The sequence below is a fragment of the Eucyclogobius newberryi genome, unplaced genomic scaffold (assembly GCF_026437365.1).
Source record: "Eucyclogobius newberryi isolate DKJ021-1_F unplaced genomic scaffold, fEucNew1.0.hap1 SCAF_9, whole genome shotgun sequence".
Lineage (NCBI taxonomy): Eukaryota > Metazoa > Chordata > Actinopteri > Gobiiformes > Gobiidae > Eucyclogobius > Eucyclogobius newberryi.
Window position 1 is genome coordinate 7,742,616 of NW_027316532.1, and position 12,689 is coordinate 7,755,304.

Consider the following 12,689-nt stretch of genomic DNA (forward strand, 5'->3'; position numbering starts at 1 on the left):
ATATCTGCCCAATCAAGCTCCTTTGTTCCAAGGAATCTCCCTGCAGCTTTAGCAATGATCCTGATCCTTTCAGTTCTGCTTTGAGTCTGAGCAGCACAGTTTACAACATCCACCATAAAGAGTACAAAATCCTCTCTATCCACAACCAGGGTATTCTCATTAATTCTGGAACCTGCACACTTGGGACCTCCACTCTTGAAACCTTCACACTTCTTGGGAGCCACGCTGGCCTTTCTCATTTCGCCCTGGCTGGGAGCAGCGCTGGCTCCTCTCTCTGTATTTACTCTAAACTCGTTACTTGAAACTTTCTTGACTGCATCTGCATAGGATATACCTTGAGAGACCTTTATTTTCTGCACCTCAGCAGCTCTTTTGCTAAACCTGCATCCCCCGTAGGCAGAGCTATGTTCTTCCCCACAGTTACAGCACTTCAGTTATGCACCCACGTCACACTTCCCATACTCATGATCTCCTGCACATTTACCACACCTTTGCCTCCCTCTACAGACCGCTGCAATATGCCCAAAGCGCTGGCACTTAAAGCAACGTAGGGGCGGCGGAACATATGGCCTGACGCTATAGCACATGTACCCAATGAACACCTTACTAGGCAGGCACCTCCCTTCAAGTGTTACCATTACCGACAAGCTGTCACATCTTACCCCAAACCGGGTCACCTTCAAACGCCTAGCGTCCACCACCGTAACTCCCGTCAAATTCTCCTTAACTTCATCCACAGACGTCGCCGTAGGGACACCTACGATAACTCCTCTGACCGTGTTTCTTTCAGCATTAGACACAAGAATGTCCTTTCCACCCAGACGTTTAGTTCCAATCGCCTTCCGTTGCTGAGCCGCGTCCTTGCACACGACCAGCAGCGAGCCATCTCTAAGGACACTCGCACTCTTGATCACTCCCACAGCTACAGTTAGGCTCTTTGACAATGCCACTGAATTTCACTCCTTAAAGGATGCACTATCCTGTGCAAGCTTTATGATCACCTTACAGTCTCTGCTCTCACCCCGGACATCAATAGCTTCAGCCTCATCCTGCTGCTCATTCCCAGAACCCTCGGACGAGCTAAGGGACTTTTTACGTTTCCGGGCACGTGCAGGCAGAAAAGGCTGCTCCTCCACGCCGTCCAGAACGTCTTCCATCCCCGATCCACTCTCCTCCGCCATCTCCCGTCTCTCCAGACCGGGTGTTGAGCAAGGTCTCCTCACAGTTTTGTACAATAATGGCGGTTGGCATCCAAGTGTTGCATCTGTTGTTGTTGTTGTTGTTGCTCTGCCCATTTGGCTGTTATTCTCTCTGAAACAACAACAACTATTCTAGTCACAAAGACATATCATGACCTCATGGGCTTTGTAACACCAAAGCAATGGAAGGAGTACTTTTACGGACTACGACAGAGTCTGAGGACGTCTGCTTTTGGGGAGTCAGAGTGATCAGAGTGACGAGATGGGGGTGGGGGTGGTCTCCTGTCCTCGCCCAGTCTCGTAGACGCACGGCTTCCAAGCAGCGACATCAGTGGAAATATTAAAGCCTATAGAATGAAGCCTAAAGAATAAAGCTGTACGGTGGAAGCACCGAACGTCAAAGAAGGAGAGGAAGATGAAGAAGAGTCTCCCTGGAATAAAGCCGGTTGTTGTTGTTGTTTTATGGCAGTTGGCATCCAATTGTTGCATTACCGCCAGACTTTATTCCTCAGACTTTTCGAAGTCCTCAGACTCTGTTGTTGTTGTTGTTGTTGTTGTTGTTGTTTTATGGCGGTTGGCATCCAAGTGTTGCATTACCGCCAGACTTTATTCCTCAGACTTTGTCGTAGTCCTCAGACTCTGTCGTAGTCCGTAAAAGTACTCCTTCCATTGCTTTGGTGTTACAAAGCCCATGAGGTCATGATATGTCTTTGTGACTAGAATAGTTGTTGTTGTTTCAGAGACCAACCGGCGTAGTGTGACAGATGCAACACTTGGATGCCAACCGCCATTATTGTGCAAAACTGTGAGGAGACCTTGCTCAGCACCCGGTCTGGAGAGACGGGAGGTGGCGGGGGAGAGTGGATCGGGGATGGAGGGCGTTCTGGGCGGCGTGGAGGAGCAGCCTTTTCTGCCTGCACGTGCCCGGAGGCGTGGGGGGTCCCTTGGCTCGTCCGGGGGTTCTGGGGGTGGGCAGCAGGATGAGGCTGGAGCTGTTGATGTCCGGGGTGGGAGCGGAGACTGTGGGGTGATCGTGGGGCTTGCACGGGATGGTGCATCCTTTGGGGAGTGGAGTTCAGTGGCGTTGTCGGGGAGCCTGGCTGTGGCTGTGGGGGTGATCGGGAGTGCGGGTGTCCTTGGAGATGGCTCGCTGCTGGTCGTGTGCGGGGACGCGGCTCGGCAACGGGGGGCGATTGGGGCTGGGCGTCTGGGTGGAAAGGACATTCTTGTGTCTGGTGCTGAAGGAAGCACGGTCAGAGGAGTTATCGTAGGTGTCCCTGCGGCGACGTCTGTGGATGAAGTTGGGGGGAATTTGACGGGAGTTGCGGTGGTGGACGCTGGGCGTTTGAGGGTGGCCCGGTTTGGGGTGGGATGTGACTGCTTGTCGGTGGTGGTGGCACTTGAGGGGGGGTGCCTGCCTGGTGGGGTGTTCATTGGGTGCATGTGCTATGGCGTCGGGCCGTGTGTTCCGCCGTCCCTGCGTTGCTTTGGGTGCCAGCGCTTTGGGCGTGTTGCAGCGGTCTGTGGAGGGAGGCAGAGGTGTGGTGGATGTGCGGGAGATCATGAGTGTGGGAGGTGTGGCGTGGGTGCGAGGCTGAGGTGCTGTGGCTGTGGGGAGGAGGTTTGGCGGGGGAGCTGCTGGGGTGCAGAAAATGGGGGTCTCTCAGGGTGTGTCCTATGCAGATGCAGTCGGGAAGGTTTCAAGTAGCGAGTTTGGAGTGGGTGCGGAGAGGGGAGCCGGCGCTGCTCCCAGCCAGGGCGAGGTGGGAGGGGCCAGCGTGGCTCCCGGGGGGTGTGGGGGTTTCAGGAGTGGGGGTCCCAGGTGTGCAGGTTCCAGGATTGGTGAGGGTGCCCTGGTTGTGGATGGAGGGGGTTTTGTGCTCTTTATGGTGGATGTTGTGGACTATGCTGCTCGGACTCGGGGCGGAACTGAAAGGATCGGGATCATTGCTGGAGCTGCAGGGAGATTCCTTGGAGCGGGGGAGCTTGATTGGGCAGATGTGGAGGGCGGGCTGGGGGCGCTGGATGGGGGTCGGAGTGATGGGGGTCTGCTTGTGGGGAGTCGGAGTGGTCGAAGTGGCGGGATGGGGGTGGGGGTGGTCTCCTGTCCTCGTCCAGTCTCGTGGACGCGCGGCTGCCAAGCGGCGACATCGGTGGACATGTTGAAGCCTGTAGAATGAAGCCTGAAGAGTGGAGCTGTGCGGTGGAGGCGCCGAGCGTCGGAGAGGGAGAGGAAGATGAAGAAGAGTCTCCCTGGAATAAAGCCGGTTGGTCTCTGAAACAACAACAACTATTCTAGTCACAAAGACATATCATGACCTCATTGGCTTTGTAACACCAAAGCAATGGAAGGAGTACTTTTACGGACTACGACAGAGTCTGAGGACTACGACAAAGTCTGAGGAATAAAGTCTGGCGGTAATGCAACACTTGGATGCCAACCGCCATAAAACAACAACAACAACAACAACAACAACAACAACAACAACCGGCTTTATTCCAGGGAGACTCTTCTTCATCTTCCTCTCCTTCTTTGACATTCGGTGCTTCCACCGTACAGCTTTATTCTTCAGGCTTCATTCTATAGGCTTTAATATTTCCACTGATGTCGCTGCTTGGTAGCCGTGCGTCTACGAGACTGGGCGAGGACAGGAGACCACCCCCACCCCCATCTCGTCACTCTGATCACTCTGACTCCCCACAAGCAGACCCCCATCACTCCGACTCCCATTTAGCGCCTTTAGCCTGTTTTCTATATCCGCCCAATCAAGCTCCTTTGTTCCAAGGAATCTCCCTGCAGCTTTCGCAATGATCCTGATCCTTTCAGTTCTGCTTTGAGTCTGAGCAGCACAGTTTAAAACATCCACCATAAAGAGTACAAAATCCTCTCTATCCACAACCAGGGTATTCTCATTAATTCTGGAACCTGCACACTTGGGACCTCCACTCTTGAAACCTTCACACTTCTTGGGAGCCACGCTGGCCTTTCTCATTTCGCCCTGGCTGGGAGCAGCACTGGCTCCTCTCTCTGTATTTACTCTAAACTCGTTACTTGAAACTTTCTTGACTGCATCTGCATAGGATATACCTTGAGAGACCTTTATTTTCTATACCTCAGCAGCTCTTTTGCTAAACCTGCATCCCCCGTAGGCAGAGCTATGTTCTTCCCCACAGTTACAGCACTTCAGTTTTGCACCCACGTCACACTTCCCATACTAGTGGTCTCCTGCACATTTACCACATCTTTGCCTCCCTCTACAGACCGCTGCAATATGCCCAAAGCGCTGGCACTTAAAGCAACGCAGGGGCGGTGGGACATATGGCCTAACGTCATGGCACATGTACCCAATGAACACCTTACTAGGCAGGCACCTCCCTTCAAGTGTTACCATTACCGACAAGCTGTCACATCTTACCCCAAACCGGGTCACCTTCAAACGCCTAGCGTCCACCACCGTAGCTCCAGTCAAATTCTCCTTAACTTCATCCACAGACGTCGCCGTAGGGACACCTAGGATAACTCCTCTGACCGTGTTTCTTTCAGCATTAGACACAAGAATGTCCTTTCCACCCAGACGTTTAGTTCCAATCGCCTTCCGTTGCTGAGCCGCATCCTTGCACACGACCAGCAGCGAGCCATCTCTAAGGACACTCGCACTCTTGATCACTCCCACAGCTACAGTTAGGCTCTTTGACAATGCCACTGAATTCCACTCCTTAAAGGATGCACTATCCTGTGCAAGCTTTATGATCACCTTACAGTCTCTGCTCTCACCCCGGACATCAATAGCTTCAGCCTCATCCTGCTGCTCATTCCCAGAACCCTCGGACGAGCTAAGGGACTTTTTACGTTTCCGGGCACGTGCAGGCAGAAAAGGCTGCTCCTCCACGCCGTCCAGAACGTCTTCCATCCCCGATCCACTCTCCTCCGCCATCTCCCGTCTCTCCAGACCGGGTGTTGAGCGTGGAAGCACCGAACGTCAAAGAAGGAGAGGAAGATGAAGAAGAGTCTCCCTGGAATAAAGCCGGTTGTTGTTGTTGTTTTATGGCGGTTGGCATCCAATTGTTGCATTACCGCCAGACTTTATTCCTCAGACTTTTCGAAGTCCTCAGACTCTGTCGTAGTCCGTAAAAGTACTCCTTCCATTGCTTTGGTGTTACAAAGCCCATGAGGTCATGATATGTCTTTGTGACTAGAATAGTTGTTGTTGTTTCAGAGACCGACCGGCTTTATTCCAGGGAGACTCTTCTTCATCTTCCTCTCCTTCTTTGACGTTCGGTGCTTCCACCGTACAGCTTTATTCTTTAGGCTTCATTCTATAGGCTTTAATATTTCCACTGATGTCGCTGCTTGGTAGCCGTGCGTCTACGAGACTGGACGAGGACAGGAGACCACCCCCACCCCCATCTCGTCACTCTGATCACTCTGACTCCCCAAAAGCAGACCCCCATCACTCCGACTCCCATTTAGCGCCTTTAGCCTGTTTTCTATATCTGCCCAATCAAGCTCCTTTGTTCCAAGGAATCTCCCTGCAGCTTTAGCAATGATCCTGATCCTTTCAGTTCTGCTTTGAGTCTGAGCAGCACAGTTTACAACATCCACCATAAAGAGTACAAAATCCTCTCTATCCACAACCAGGGTATTCTCATTAATTCTGGAACCTGCACACTTGGGACCTCCACTCTTGAAACCTTCACACTTCTTGGGAGCCACGCTGGCCTTTCTCATTTCGCCCTGGCTGGGAGCAGCGCTGGCTCCTCTCTCTGTATTTACTCTAAACTCGTTACTTGAAACTTTCTTGACTGCATCTGCATAGGATATACCTTGAGAGACCTTTATTTTCTGCACCTCAGCAGCTCTTTTGCTAAACCTGCATCCCCCGTAGGCAGAGCTATGTTCTTCCCCACAGTTACAGCACTTCAGTTTTGCTCCCACGTCACACTTCCCATACTCGTGATCTCCTGCACATTTACCACATCTTTGCCTCCCTCTACAGACCGCTGCAACATGCCCAAAGCGCTGGCACTTAAAGCAACGCAGGGGCGGTGGAACATATGGCCTAACGTCATGGCACATGAACCCAATGAACACCTTACTAGGCAGGCACCTCCCTTCAAGTGTTACCATCACCGACAAGCTGTCACATCTCACCCCAGACCGGGTCACCTTCAACCGCCTAGCGTCCACCACCTTAGCTCCAGTCAAATTCTCCTTAACTTCATCCACAGACGTCGCCGTAGGGACACCTACGATAACTCCTCTGACCGTGTTTCTTTCAGCATCAGACACAAGAATGTCCTTTCCACCCAGACGTTTAGTTCCAATCGCCTTCCGTTGCTGAGCCGCGTCCTTGCACACGACCAGCAGCGAGCCATCTCTAAGGACACTCGCACTCTTGATCACTCCCACAGCTACAGTTAGGCTCTTTGACAATGCCACTGAATTCCACTCCTTAAGCTGCTGTCCTTATAGGGACAGCAGCGTCTTGATTTTCACAGAGACCTGGTTAACAGCAGAAATGCCAGACTCTATTGTAGGTTTGGACAATTTTCATCTGCTGCGGGCGGACAGAACGAAAGAATGCTTGAAGAAAAGAGGAGGCGGTCTGGCGGTGTATGTGAACACGAGCTGGTCCAAACCCGAACACTGCACAGTGAGGGAGCAGCTTTGTAACAAGGATATTGAACTATTGGCTATTGGCATGAGGCCATACTATCTGCCCCGGGAGTTCTCACATGTGATTTTGATCGCAGTCTATGTGGCCCCGTCTGCCAATGCTGAAAATGCTTGTGAAGCACTGCTCTCCTGCACTTGTAGGCTGCAAACACAGCATCCACAGGCTCTCTTCCTCATCTCTGGTGACTTTAACCACGCTTCTCCCTCTTCTGTTCTACCAACATACACCCAGTATGTTACCTGCCCCACCAGAGAGAATAGAACATTGGACTTGTTTTTTGCCAACACCAAGGAGGCTTATTCTTCTTCCCCCCTCCCTCCCCTGGGCAGCTCGGACCACAACCTTGTACATCTGAGGCCTGTGTATGAACCCATCGTGCGCAGGCAGCCTGTGGTGTCCCGTGAGGTGAGGATGTGGTCTGCTGAGAGCGAGGAGGCTCTGAGGGACTGCTTCAGCACCACTGTCTGGACTGAGCTTTATGACCCACATGGGGAGGACATCAACACCATCACAGAGTGCATCACGGACTACATCAACTTCTGTTTTGAGAACATTGTTCCCTCCCGGACGGTGCGGTGTTTTCCAAACAACAAGCCATTGATAAACCGTGAACTGAAGGCTCTGCTGAAGGAGAAGAAGAGAGCCTTCAGGTCAGGGAACAAGGAGGAGCTGAGGACTGTGCAGAAGGAGCTGAGGAGGAAGATCAGGCAGGCTGAGGCCGGCTACAAGAGGAGGATGGAGGAGCAGCTGCAGCAAAAGAACATTCAGGGAGTGTGGAGGAGCCTGAAAACCATCTCGGGCTTCAAAATCCCCCCTGCCCAGACAGAGGGGGATCTACAGTGGGTGAATGATTTAAATGCTCACTTCTGCATGCTCCCTCTTCCACAGCTGGACAATGCCCTGCATCTGTTCCTCTTCGCTTATCTGCCCCGGACCATCGGCTCCCCACTTCGCCTGGACTCACCCATCCCCCCAGCACACAGTCCCCCTGCCAACCACTGACTGTCACAGCAGCACAGGTGAGGAGTGAGCTGAAGAGGATTAAAGTGAGGAAGGCAGCAGGACCTGATGGCATCAGCCCCAGGCTCCTTAAGTCCTGCGCAGATGAACTGTGTGGAGTTATGGAGCATGTCTTCAACATGAGCCTGAAGCTGAGGGTGGTACCACAGGTCTGGAAGACCTCCTGTCTGGTACCTGTGCCTAAGACACCGCGCCCCAAAGACCTCAACAGCTTCAGGCCAGTGGCTCTCACGTCCCACCTGATGATGACACTGGAGCGGCTAGTCCTGGGCCACCTCCGCTCCACCGTGAGCTCAGCCATGGACCCGCTGCAGTTTGCATATCGGTCTGGCATCGGAGTGGAGGACGCCGTCATCTCCCTGCTGCACCGCTCTCTCTCTCACCTGGAAAAGCCTGGCAGCTCTGTGAGGATTCTGTTCTTCGATCTTTCCAGCGCCTTCAACACCATCCAGCCGCTGCTCCTGAGGGACAAGCTGGAGACGGCTGGTGTGGAGTATGACCTGGCAGAGTGGATCCTGGACTACCTCACAGACCGACCCCAGTTTGTGAGAGCCCGGAACTGTGTGTCTGACACTCGGACCTGCAGTGTGGGGGCGCCCCAGGGCACTGTCCTCGCGCCCTTTCTCTTCACCCTTTACACTGCAGACTTCAGACATGACACGGACAGCTGTGTCCTGCAGAAGTTCTCTGACGACTCTGCCATCATCGGACTCATCACGGACGACGATGACGCGGAGTACAGAGGACTGGCGCAGGACTTTGTGGACTGGTGTCAGCGGAACCACCTCCTCATCAACGCGGGGAAGACCAAGGAGATGGTGGTGGATTTCCGCAGACGCCACCCCACTGCCCCCTCACCAGTGAACATCCAGGGACGGGACATTGAGAGAGTGGACTCATACAAGTACCTGGGTGTTCATCTGAACCACAAACTGGACTGGACTCATAACACAGACGCACTGTACAGGAAGAGCCAGAGTCGGCTCTACCTCCTGAGGAGACTCAGGTCTTTTGGAGTGACAGGGCCACTCCTGAAGACCTTCTACGACTCTGTGGTGGCATCAGCCCTCCTGTACGGTGTGGCCTGCTGGAGCAGCAGCATCACAGAGAGGGAGAGGAGGAAGCTGGACAGAGTCATCAAGAAGTCCAGCTCCGTCCTGGGCTGTGCTCTGGACTCGGTGCAGGAGGTGGGGGACAGGAGGGTCCTGGCTAGATTCACATCTATGCTGGACCATGAGTGTCACCCCCTGCAGGACACTCTCTCCGCTCTGGAGAGCAGCTTCAGTGAGAGACTGATCCACCCTCGATGTGTAAAGGAAAGATTCCGTAGGTCTTTCCTTCCTGCTGCTGTCAGACTTTATAACAAAAACTGTTAGTACTGAACACTCGCAATACTGACCTAACCATGTGCAATTCTGTCATATGTGCAATTGCTGTTGGAATTCATGTGCAATTCATGTGCAACCTATGTGCTGTCGTGACACATATTCATGTGCAATTACTGTCGTGATCACATGCAATGGTATTTATGTATTTATTTATTTATTTATTTGTCTATGGGAGTTTTTATTTATTTATAGGAGATCTTCTACTGAAAGTGTTTTTCAGCCTTCCTATAAGTGATCTGTTCTTCTGTATCTACCTCTGTATCTTCCTGCGTTGCACCAATGAAATTTCCCCATGTGGGACAATAAAGGAATATCTTATCTTATCTTATCTTAAAGGATCAAATCAAATCAAATCAAATCAATTTATTTTTGTAAGGCCCAAAATCACAACAACAGTTGCCTCTGAGGGCCACAGGGAGAAATGAATCAACAATGTCTGTGGTGGCGATGAAGTCAGACAATGTCTGTGGTGGCGATGGAGTCAGACAATGTCTGTGGTGGCGATGAAGTCAGACAATGTCTGTGGTGGCGAGGGACGATGTCCCAGGGTCCTCTGTCCTTAGACTCTCCTTCTCGGCCAGGAAAAACTACAAAAAAAAACCTCTTTGGGAAAAAAGCGTAGAAACCTGGAGGAGTTCCAGTGAAGGAGAGATCCGACTCTCACAGACGGACAGACGGACACGAGGAGACTGGAGCTGGACCCACTCTTCAGGCAGATGAGGGACCGACTGAGGCGAACTGGACCCACTCTTCAGGCAGATGAGGGACCGTCGGAGTCGAGCAGGACCCACTCTTCAGGCAGATGAGGGACCGTCGGAGGCGAACTGGACCCACTCCTCAGGCAGATGAGGGACCGTGGGAGGCGAGCTGGACCCACTCTTCAGGTAGATGAGGCACCGTCGGAGGCGAGCTGGACCCACTCTTCAGGCAGATGAGGGACCGACTGAGGCGAACTGGAGCCACTCTTCAGGCAGATGAGGGACCGTCCACATGGGGCAGGGACCACTTCACCAGGAGAGGGACATCTGGGTCCACAGGTCCTCAGGAGTGAGAGAAAGAAAAAGAAGGCGGTGAACAAGGATGCACTATCCTGTGCAAGCTTTATGATCACCTTACAGTCTCTGCTCTCACTCCGGATATCAATAGCTTCAGCCTCATCCTGCTGCTCATTCCCAGAACCCTCGGACGAGCTAAGGGACTTTTTACGTTTCCGGGCACGTGCAGCCAGAAAAGGCTGCTCCTCCACGCCGTCCAGAACGTCTTCGACCACCGATCCACTCTCCTCCGCCATCTCCCGTCTCTCCGGTTGTTGTTGTTGTTTCATGGCGGTTGGCATCCAATTGTTGCATTACCGCCAGACTTTGTTGTTGTTGTTGTTGTTGTTGTTTTATGGCGGTTGACATCCGAGTGTTGCATTACCGCCAGACTTTATTCCTTAGACTTTGTCGTAGTCCTAAAAGTTCTTCTTCCAGTGCCTTGACTTCCAGTGCTTTGTCCTCAGACTCTGTCGTAGTCCGTAAAAGTACTCCTTCCATTGCTTTGGTGTTACAAAGCCCATGAGGTCATGATATGTCTTTGTGACTAGAATAGTTGTTGTTGTTTCAGAGACCAACCGGCTTTATTCTAGGGAGACCCTTCTTCATCTTCCTCTCCTTCTTTGACGTTCGGCGCTTCCACCGTACAGCTTTATTCTTTAGGGTTCATTCTATAGGCTTTAATATTTCCACTGATGTCGCTGCTTGGTAGCCGTGCGTCTACGAGACTGGACGAGGACAGGAGACCACCCCCACCCCCATCTCGTCACTCTGATCACTCTGACTCCCCAAAAGCAGACCCCCATCACTCCGACTCCCATTTAGCGCCTTTAGCCTGTTTTCTATATCTGCCCAATCAAGCTCCTTTGTTCCAAGGAATCTCCCTGCAGCTTTAGCAATGATCCTGATCCGTTCAGTTCTGCTTTGAGTCTGAGCAGCACAGTTTACAACATCCACCATGAAGAGTACAAAATCCTCTCTATCCACAACCAGGGTATTCTACTCTTGAAACCTTCACACTTCTTGGGAGCCACGCTGGCTCCTCTCTCTGTATTTACTCTAAACTCGTTACTTGAAATTTTCTTGACTGCATCTGCATAGGATATACCTTGAGAGACCTTTATTTTCTGCACCTCAGCAGCTCTTTTGCTAAACCTGCATCCCCCGTAGGCAGAGCTATGTTCTTCCCCACAGTTACAGCACTTCAGTTTTGCTCCCACGTCACACTTCCCATACTCGTGATCTCCTGCACATTTACCACATCTTTGCCTCCCTCTACAGACCGCTGCAACATGCCCAAAGCGCTGGCACTTAAAGCAACGCAGGGGCGGTGGAACATATGGCCTAACGTCATGGCACATGAACCCAATGAACACCTTACTAGGCAGGCACCTCCCTTCAAGTGTTACCATCACCGACAAGCTGTCGCATCTCACCCCAGACCGGGTCACCTTCAACCGCCTAGCGTCCACCACCTTAGCTCCAGTCAAATTCTCCTAAACTTCATCCACAGACGTCGCCGTAGGGACACCTACGATAACTCCTCTGACCGTGTTTCTTTCAGCATCAGACACAAGAATGTCCTTTCCACCCAGACGTTTAGTTCCAATCGCCTTCCGTTGCTGAGCCGCGTCCTTGCACACGACCAGCAGCGAGCCATCTCTAAGGACACTCGCACTCTTGATCACTCCCACAGCTACAGTTAGGCTCTTTGACAATGCCACTGAATTCCACTCCTTAAAGGATGCACTATCCTGTGCAAGCTTTATGATCACCTTACAGTCTCTGCTCTCACTCCGGATATCAATAGCTTCAGCCTCATCCTGCTGCTCATTCCCAGAACCCTCGGACGAGCTAAGGGACTTTTTACGTTTCCGGGCACGTGCAGCCAGAAAAGGCTGGTCCTCCACGCCGTCCAGAACGTCTTCGACCACCGATCCACTCTCCTCCGCCATCTCCCGTCTCTCCAGACCGGAGACTTTATTCCTTAGGCTGTTGTTGTTGCTGTTCTAGTCACAAAGACATATCATGACCTCATGGGCTTTGTAACACCAAATCAATGGAAGGAGTACTTTTACGGACTACGACAGAGTCTGAGGACTACGAAAAGTCTGAGGAATAAAGTCTGGCGGTAATGCAACAATTGGATGCCAACCGCCATAAAACAACAACAACAACAACAACAACAACAACTATTCTAGTCACAAAGACATATCATGACCTCATGGGCTTTGTAACACCAAAGCAATGGAAGGAGTACTTTTACGCACTACGACAGTCTGAGGACTACGAAAAGTCTGAGGAATAGAGTCTGGCGGTAATGCAACAATTGGATGCCAACCGCCATAAAACAACAACAACAACAACAAC